Here is a 10,809-nt window from a genome sequence, read left to right as displayed (position 1 = left end):
ATTTTTAGCTGATTTTGTTGCTTCGGCATTGTAAATATTAACTCATATATTTCAATGAACTATCAAACAACTATTGAGCCAATATAGTAATTTCATCATGGATCACCTTTGGTTACATATAAATAACTAGATGTATTTGTCGTATACATAACATGAATGACCCCTGCCCCACCCCCATTCCCGCAACCCCTTCCACACTGTATCTAAAAACCAAGACACACCAATACACATAACAATAGCTAAGAATATCCCGGGTGGTTAGTAATAATCACAGTATTATTATGAAGCACATGAGAAGTTTGTTACATTTGTATACACCAAAACAGGTGCTGAATGTTGCCATCAGCTCAAAGACTGGCCAATGCTGCATACACCAACAGCAGCAGCAAGAGCTTAATCACACATAAGGGACATTCCTATAGCCTCCCATAAACCAGCAAGCAGAAAACCAATTCACTTACACATCACAGAGGCCACAAATTCCTCTGATATAATGCTGTGTTATTTTTAATGATGTACTACCCGGCATGTGACCATACGGCTCAGTACAATCCAGAAATATAAGATGTAGACTCAAAGACAAAATATTTCAACTTTAGATGGACATAAATCTGTTGAAGCTGAACAGATTGTCTCTTCAAGCCTCTTTATGCCTTCCACCAGTCATGTCACATATAATCATGAAGTCAACACTCCTTAGATGACAGTAGCTACTATCTCATTTGTCTCTCTGTAAATTGTTGTTTATGAAATGGATAATGTAAGCCCTGCACAGGCATGGAGGAAGCCAAAGGTGCAAACATTTTTTTCTCAGAAATCCTGTCAATCACTTTTATGAGCAGGTCTAGTGAGAAGAGATTAGCGATTTCCAGAGGGTGCCAGTGCAGAATTCTAACGCCAACCCAGAAGGCATGGGTACTTGCTAAGAATCACGGTCTCAGCACTAGGGATTGAACATGGGTAGCCCATGAAGACACAGAGGAGAAATACAGCAAAGAGCAAAGGAGAAGTAAACCTCGTCGACCTGAGTCTTACTCGCATTCTTCTTAAAACGTTATTCTCACAGGGGTGATTCAGAAGCTACCATTCACTAATGGATCAAATCCACTGGTGAGCTAAAGAGTTTTTTAATTATAGACATCATGATGCATTGAATTAATTTTACTCGTGCATGCTGGGAAGCTCAATCCAAACGAGTGACAGAACATACAAAGCCTTTTGTGTGGGCATAGTCAGACCTGAGCTTACTGTTGTTGTTATTGCAGCTTCAACAGAGCACTGGCAGCAAATGTAGTGAATTATTGTCCTTCCTGCATTTGCCAAGCACTTTGCCATGGATGCATATCCTCAGGCTCTATAGATCTCTCTCTCTTGCACTCATAAAACTCATATTTATAATATTATTCCACCTCCTTAGCATATTTATGAGAGAGAACCTGGTGGGGATTGTCCCCCCCCCCCACTTTTTTTTTCTTTGCTTTTTGTTATGAGACGATTCAGAGAAGAGGAATTAGCCTCACCGCCCCAAACCAGAGGTCGGCCTTGAGTTCTAGCGTAGCTGTCTCTTGCACTCTTCATTCATTACCCCAGACTTAGCGGTGGCTTTCTGTCACTTCACTCTGCCATCAACACTTAGGCTCAAACTCTGCATTAACTATTCAGATGAGGCTGACTTGTGGCTGCTCCTCTCGGTACCCGGAGCCATGTCATTATCCTGTCTCTCTGTCGCCAATCGGCCCTTCTCTAATAACAGCCATTGTGAATTATTCAGGCCTAGTTAGGCACAGATCTCAGCCTGATGCACAATGCACATCATGAAGTCCATCCATCTCGGTGCTGAATAATGGTCGCCACAAGCCTCTTCTTCCTCAGAGTCCTTAATCACATGGCCAGTTCTATCTGAGCACCAGGAAAAAACACTGCAGCTGGGATGGGATAAAACAAAGGAATCTCTGGAACAAAAGGCATGGTTTTACCCATTCTGTTCTTTTCTGTTGACTTATTAAACACTTAACTTGGTTGTGAAACAACTTTGCTGTAATGCTTGACAATCTATCATTTCCCAATGAATATGATGACTGTTAAGATGGATACCAGTTTCCTGACTGGTGTATGTGTACACATTTGAAGCCTCTTTATTATTAAAGCATCTTTTTTTGTCTGCACAGTTCCACAAACCTGGTTTCATAACCAAGTTACATCCATCCATCTTATTCTAATTCATATGAAATACAATAAAATGAGATATACTCTACATCTAGCTACATAAATCACATTAAATGCATCTGCAGCTACAATAAAAAGTGAGTTAAGTTCCATTGAAGGTGGTATATAAGCGTCCTACATAATATTTTGCCTTTTTAGCTGCTGCTTCACCCCATCTTCTGTAAGCTCTACGTTCACATCAGAAACATATCTTACACATTTGTTTGAATTGTTTTTGGATAAAGGACAAGTGGATACAGGATCAATGAAGCCACTATAAATGCTTATAAATGCAGGGCACAAGCTGTGTGAAACAAACCTGGCAACCCAAGTCTTTTGTCAGAGAGCGTTGGGGCTTTACAGTCATTATGAGGCTAATTAACAGGCACAATTATTTTGTAGGAAAGCTCATCAAAGAAATGATGGCGAGATGGAAGCTAAAACAACTGTTTTCTAAATCAATGAATATGTCATTAAGATCTAGTAAATTAAGTAATCTCCTTCTATCACTTTGCTTTCTAAAAGCAAAACACAATAGCATGCACGAAAATAGCACACGAATCGGATGAACTTGTCAAATCCTAAATGATTTGCTGAATATTATGTCATTATGTGTTAAGTCTTTTGTCAAATCTGTGGCTGTGCCAGTTTCCTCTATCTGGCAGATTGAACTACATTTGGCAATGCTGTGTGATACAGAGACAGCAGACGAGTCAAACACACCTATGGGAAACACACCTGAGCCTAGTGAGCATGTAGACATTTTCCACATGAGTGCTTTTCAATTCCAAATCCACAGAGATGAGGAGCGCGCCGTGCCCCTCATTTCAACTGAGCTCTTAATTAATTAGTGTTGATAGAAGCTCTAATAGAATATTATTATGGATTTCATGTCTCCAGTCAAGAGCTGAAGCATCCAGTGATGCAACTAAAACTTGTTCAGAGACAACAACAAAAACCAAACACCTAAACAGCCACACAGTAATTGAGTTAAAGCAGCCAAATATGCCAGTCAGTTTAACACATATCTTTGGCTGGTCGCCATTATTTGAGAAAATAAAAGAACCAGAAAAGTTAAGGTTTGGGTTGGTCAAATAAGTGAAATAAGCATTAAAAGCTACAGTAATACCGAACTGAATGTGAATCCTGAAGCAGTATATTGCAAGCTCAGCTTAAGCTGACCTGCTGTTTATCCAGAGGATAACTTGTAGTTCTGCTAATGGAAAAGTTTTTTTTTGTTTTGTTTTTTTTTACGTCCAGCCTAAACTCTGGAACAGTGTTTCAAAGAAAGTCAGGTATTTGTAAATCCAAATAAAAAAAGTATTTGTTTAATCTGGCCTTTTTAAGTTTCTGGACCTTTCATCTTATATACTGCATGCTTTTTAAGATTTATAGTAATTCTTACAGATTTATAGACAGTTGGTTGTATAATAATAATAATAATAATAATTTATAATTGTAAACAGTAATACATTATTATTATTATTATTATTATTATTATTATTATTATTATTATTATTATTATTTTAACTACTCAAAGATAGTAAGACAGAGTGTGTTTGTGTGTGTTTGTAAGTATGTGCATGAATGTGTGAGAATCTGCTTCGAGCCAGCAGGTGTGAGCTGCTGGCCTCAGCATTTTCTCGCAACTGAGACTCACTTTCAGGGGGAAAATCCTTCAAAGCCTCTGCGTTGCATTGCACCACACACAGATTTTTCTTACCCCAAGAATCCTTTTTTTTTTTTTTTGAGGTAAATCAAACATTTCTCAACCACCTGCCTCACAGAAACAGACCACACAAGTCTTCAGCAGAGCAACCGGAACAGCGCATTTACACCAGAATAAAGTTGCCAACCTTTTAACACACCAGGCATGACTAGCCAATCAAACGCTAAATTTGTTCTGCTTTCTCATGTAATTAAGCCCATTACTTCCACATAAAGATGCTGCCGCCTACATGCTACAGCGTGGGAAATTATAAACACAGGACCAATGTAGACCTACATGTCTTTAAATGGATGAATGCAAGAGCTTTGACACACATACACTCTCTCTCTCTCTCTCTCTCTCTCTCTCTCACACACACACACACACACACACACACACACGAATACATATACACTCATTAGCCAGTAGTTGCATAAAACCCACTGTGAATGCAGAATCAGGGATAAACAGGTGACATAAATGCTGACTGTGTTCCCAAGGACATGGAATAGTGCACAGTGTACTCTACAAAGAGGTACAGTACTGCTCCTAATTACACCAGTGCAGGATAATGTGATGGGTTTCATTTAAAGTGTTGCTTAGATGATTTTAACTCCAGGTGCACACACTCCTTTAACTTGTCATGGTTTGTTAGATCACACTAATGGCAATGTTGTTGCAGAACAAAAAACAAACAAAGAAAAAAACTAGCTGAAAGTTTGCAGATACTTGACATTCTTAATGGAGATCATTTCAAAAAGGTAGTGCCACCAAACAACTGGTTAATGGCGGAATCTTATTCCTTAAATAACCTCAAATGTACAAGAATATTTGATGTCTAGCACAGTTTTGTCTTTCTCACTTTCTGCTACATAAATGAAACTATTGTTATTATTTTTAATATCAGTTTTATTCTGAAATTCATGATACATTATATAAAATGTTTTGTAAAATGCACAAAAAGCACAGCCTCTGTAAACTTATCCACACTTATGATTGCTATCATCCACGTGGTAATTAACAGCATTTGTTTATTAATTTTACAAACAGTAAACTGGAAAACAGTTACAATATATGCATCCCAAGTGAGATTGAAATGACACCTGTGTGCACAGCTGATCAGCCTTGCATTTAGCTGCTAAAAGAATCCACTTTCTACTTTGTTACACACTACTCTTAGCCAGCCATGAGCAGTGGCTGTGGAATTAAACCATACTACACTAGTCAAGCAGCCATTACCTTCTCTATTGACTTATCTAATGAGCCTTTAAGCCTTTATGATAGATCTCCATTTATGTGCTTCCTAGATCCACTCAATCCATCGGATTGAAGAACGTTCATGAAACGCCCGCAATTTCAGCTTTTACACTGGAAGTTTTGTCCTTGTGGAAATGTCTCTTTAAAAGATGCCGTCTTCTCTTTAGTGGCAGTGCAGTCAACAGCGCTCAGAAAAGCTCTGACTTGGCACAGTCATTTGAGCTGATTAGGGAGAAACACGTCGGCTAGTGTCACACTGTTTACTGCCTCAGCTCTATATTTGTACCAGTGCCCAGTTCCTGTACTGCATGAACAAACAGACACACACATACATTGATCCTTACAGTCTCACACAAACACACACACAAACAAGAACATATACAGTCACAGCCAATAAAATAATAAAAATGCATAAAAATGACCATTAATACAATAAGCTCATGTTTGTGGTCCTGGTTCATGACTGCAGGCAGAGCATGCATGCAGCAGATAAAGTAGGCAGGCTGTCAGGCCTTTTCCTCTTCTTCAGCTCTGAACTAAAAGTGAACTCGGCTTTGCTATATATAAATACAGCTTTGCAGCCAATCAGTGGCGTGGCTCCAGGGCATCATCTCGCTGCGCTGACTTTCCCATTACGATAATGCGAATCTCTCGCTCAGCCACATAATACTGGCAACCGTGGATAAAATACTGTCTCCCCTCCGCTGTCTCGGCCCGCTCTTGCCACACACAATGAGAGAAAGCCTGTGCATACTAATGAATGAGCCCCGGGACCTACAGCCCCTGCAATGTGCTGGAGCGGCCTGTAGGGGGCAGAAGTTCTGGAATTACAAGCTTGATATGGTTGTATATCATGCTTCTTCCTCAGGGTACAAGGGTGCAGGATTAAAAGGTGTGTCTAAATATGCAGTTTCCTAGACACGTTGACAGTTTCTACATTACTGAAACTGAATTCAAGCAGTTTAGCTTGGATAGTTTCCAACTGATATATATATATATATATACACACACACACATAGTGTTGTTCGTTTTCATTTTCATGACACAATTAAAACTAATTAGAGTTAACCTAAAATTAAGATACAGTTTGTCTATATCTCAGATGCATATCACGAACCCTAACAAGAGCTACAGCACTTTTGAACCGTACCCAATATGATATAGTCATAATTTATTTTGGAAAAGATAAGTCAGTATGCGCTCACTTATTAACCCCCCCCCCCCCCCCACACACACACACACATACCCACACACCACCACACACAGGCACACACAGCTGAGCACTCTGCACACATACACACTGCTGCGGAATGGGCGGAGGTGTGTGACTTGTGGACCATGAACAGAAAACATGGAAAGAGTGTTTGGATACGGACACTGTGTTTGCCATTTCTAATTTGTAGGCAGGGGACGGGTATGGGGCGATCACAGCATGATTCATATTAAAAGTCAATTGGCCTTCAAATTCCTCGGGTCCCCCAAAGTCACTACTGGTGTGAAGGAAATGAGTCTTAATGGAGTGGCAGTGCCACTATAAAATATCTGAAATTGAATCTGACCACAAAACCCAATGGTCCAGGCACAGGAGCTGAGCGACTGACCATTACAGATATGAGATTCTTTATTCTTTTTGTTCATAAGGTTTTTTTTTTATCTGTTATTTGATTATGAACATCCGAGCACTCTCAAGATGTCCTTTCTGTGTCCAGCTCTCCCTTTCTGCCTGAATATCAGAGCACTTAGTAATCTCAGCTCCACTTTTAATTTCTCGCATGTCTGCCTGCGCTCAGAGTGCTGGGGTAACTGGGTAGGCGATATAAGGCGAAAAGGCCATAAAATCCTCCTGCTGTGTGCGATATATTAACTTTAACCTCATGGTAATTACCAAAAACTATTTAAACTCAACTTTTCCACTTAGGGTGCTTTCCTGTAATACTGACCACATTTTAGCTGCTATTAGCTGCTGGAAGCAGGAGCAGGAGTGGATGTGGTGCTGATAAGGTGAAATGTCTACTTTTAATTTATTCTCACTGACTTAAACTACGTTCAGGTTCTCTTTTTTTTTTTTGGGAAAAAAAGGTTGGTTCATTCTATTAAAAAAATTAGAAGACCAATTAAAAAGAACTATAAATTCTTTATTTAATCACAGTGTCTGTGTATGCCATAGAATTATTATTGTGTTTGCACTGCACAATTTACATATTACACAATTACGCATTATTACAGATTCTGTCATTATTTTTGAAAGGTCAGGACTGGCATGTGTGTCCAGACCGGTGCAAACGTTCCTAGCATTCAGGCAGACACGTGCTCACATTGCCCTCTTCAGGCCTGGCTGTGTAAGATGACCCTGCTCATCCATCATCCTGGCTGGAGGAAATCCAAACAGCTCAATATCATGTTTAACTAATCAGACAAGATAATCTATTTAATGACAGCCTGGAGACATGAGATAAATGTTAGCCACTCAAAGCACTTTGCAGTCAATTCATGTTGCCTAAATACTCTCTTAGGAAATCTAGTACATGGAACTAATCGCCAGTTTATGTTAGTATGTTTGGCAATATCATTTGCATTTCGTAAAAGCCTGACTCTTTTTAAGACTCAAAATCCTTGATCTTCACTAATACATGTTAAAGCCAACTCCCTATCCCCCCCCCCCCCCTCCAATTTCCTGTATCCATCTTCATGACAGATGCAGGGAGAGGCCTGAGGCTGCAGTTAAGAATATGTGATGCAGAGATTCTTTATTAACATTTCATTCCCATTCCCCGCACGACATAAATTAGATGGGACGTTAAAGGCTGTCAGCTGTGGCGATATGTCACAGCAGTGTGGCTCTGTCCGTAGGACGTCCTCTGCCTCTCCTGCAATGTCTACCTTTACCACTGCTTAAAAGACACCTGAGCCAGTGCCCATTCCAACCAAGCTGACTACCTCCATACAGAAACACATCAACACCATGCTTTAAAAAAAAGCATGGTGTTTTAAGCCTGTGTCTTTCACCAGATGCATGCTCTCTATCTGTGCAGTGTTTATATCTGTGACATTGTGTAGCTTGTTGTTGGCACTGCTGTGTTGGCTGAATTAAAAATGGTGGCAGCTTGTATGCATGGTGGCAGATCTGAAACGTGTCTGGCCCAACACTAATGTATTTATCATTAATCTTATCAGTGCTGTCTTTCCACATCATTTCAGGGCACTAGCATGATTTTTATCTCTAATTTGATGGTAATGAACCCATCAGCACAGAATGGTTTATGAATATGATGAAAAATTGCATTCATATTCACTCTGGACAAGACACGTCTCCTTATCTCATTAGAAAAGCTGAAATTAAAATCACTCTTCATTTGTGAACATCCATATTAACAACGTGTGGTCTGCAGACAGCACCTTACATCTTCAAGACAACAGCCGCGTTTTGAATGTCTAAAACATTATCAAAGAGAACGGAAAATAATTGCAGCTGAAGAAAAGCGCAAGAGGTCTATGAAGGTTTTCAGTCATCCAAGTCGCTGAATTGTCTAATAGTAGTAAGTCAAAGTGACTGGGCTTGCGGTGTAATTTTCACTACCACATAATCTTATTATACTACAGTTGCTTTGATTTACTACTTTTAAACAAAAACATAAGACATCCTTCACATAACTGGGATATAATAATGTTGGTGCCATCTATTTAAATAAACTCAACACAAGGTAAATATTTGAGTGAAGTTTGGCAGAGACACTGAGTGAAGCAGATGCAGGGCACAGTGCCGGGCTTGCCTCTGTGTTTTTGTTGCTTTAATTGCTCAAGCAGGACTCAGCAGTGTATGTTGCGGATAAAATGTCAGTGCTGAGAGGGGTACCACTGCCCCAGGGGCCCAGTGGATGCTCACTCTCCCGCACATTTGAACACAAATTGGATCCGAGCTCTGGACGGCGAGCCCAAATGTTACGTTCCCTATTTTTACCCTATGGACAGGGAAGGGGGAAAAAATATTCTCTCAGTGTGACCATTAAAGACATGTTTGTCACCTTTAAATGAAATGACCTATTTTTTCGCTGTAGCTCCTGCTCTTTAAGGAGCGGTGCATTGCAATATGTTATAAAAGATTGGCTGTGTTTCCTGGTGCAACCCAACCCATAAACAGCTCCCGGGTATATCATTCTCATGTCTAAGAAGGCTACAGGAGAGGTTACACTAAAAAATACCATCTGAGTAAAAAAAAAAAAAGAATATAAATGTAAAAGAAAAAGAATAAAACTGTGTTTTATGACACATATAGTAAATTGTTTCCCATCTGTCATGATGGTGAGTTCACTGTCTTAAAATTTTCGTCTGTTGTGCTCAGCAGCACTTAAAGCAAGTGCCTGCACGTTGTCCATATTAGCAAGTTAACTACTGTACACTTTGCCTCCCTGCTGGTTCTTGAGTGGCGAATGCTGACGAGCTCTTTGTCGCCCATGCCTGTCTAAAGAGGAGAGGCAACGGCTTCTGTTGAGTTGACTGGGTGCCAGACCTTCCAGTTTGGCCTGATCCCTCAAGCATGAGCCTCACACATTCAAGCTGTTTCAACAGCCTGTCAGCTAATGGGATTTGGGAGAGGTACATTAAGCCTGTATGAATCTGTGAGGGAGAGAGAGGCTAGATGCTCATATTGCTGTGCCATATTAAAAGGGCCGGCAAAGTGCTTTTCTGCTCAATGTCTTCCTGTTAAGTGTCAGGCCACATATGCTGGGGAAAAAAGTACCAATGGTGCTGATACATTCTGTTTATAGTGCATTAAACCCATAGAAACCCCTATTTGTCCAGCAGAGAACCATGTTTATCCCCTATGAGGCAATCTGTCCACTGGGGAAAATTCTGTTTGTGTGTTCCTCTTAACTTAAAGAGGCCACTAAAGAGGATGCCATGATATAGCTGACTGATATATTGAAGATACTATTGTTCATCTTTCTCCAGGCTTTTAAAAGCATAGCCTCAAACTAGATATCACCTTAAACTGTTTGCACCTTTTTACATAGCAGTGCAATATTTAATGGTGTTGCATTGAAGTTTATGACATGATTCAGAACTTAAGGCCAAACTAATCTACAGTGTGAACTGTTTGCATTCAGAGATGCAGGATTTGTGTTGTGTGAAGGCCAATGATACTTATTAATGAACACAATAAAATAAAGTGCCAAACTGTGGTTTGCTAAAAGCCCGTCTGCCCAGTGTCAAGGGCGGCTCTAATAAAAGGCATTTCTCCAGCTCAGTACTAAATACAAAAAATATCACCTGAATTCATACAAAAGACCAGGTTCAGCTCAAACTCTTTCCCTATACGACAAATGCAAAAACCAAAGCGCTGTGTGATAAATCTGAGCAATGCCTTGAGCCCACAGACTAATCCGTGTGAGTAATCACAGGAATAATTGATAAACCAGATAAGATTTAATGTCCCTGTCTGTCACTGAGGGACGGCCAACCTCTGGCACTTTGACATGTGTATGGTGTGTGCAGGGATAAAGTGTGTGTGTGACTGATGGATCTGTGTTTGGGCAGATGACAGTGGTGGTACTAAAGCGCGCTGTTTAATTAACCCTACAGTGAACTGCTTGTCACAAATGCCCATTCCCTCCTGATTGAGACTCAGCGGTTCTTAGGGA

This window comes from Ictalurus furcatus, chromosome 3 (genome assembly GCF_023375685.1).
Source record: "Ictalurus furcatus strain D&B chromosome 3, Billie_1.0, whole genome shotgun sequence".
NCBI lineage: Eukaryota > Metazoa > Chordata > Actinopteri > Siluriformes > Ictaluridae > Ictalurus > Ictalurus furcatus.
The sequence above is the reverse complement of the archived record's forward strand: the minus strand, read 5'-3'. Positions refer to the sequence as shown.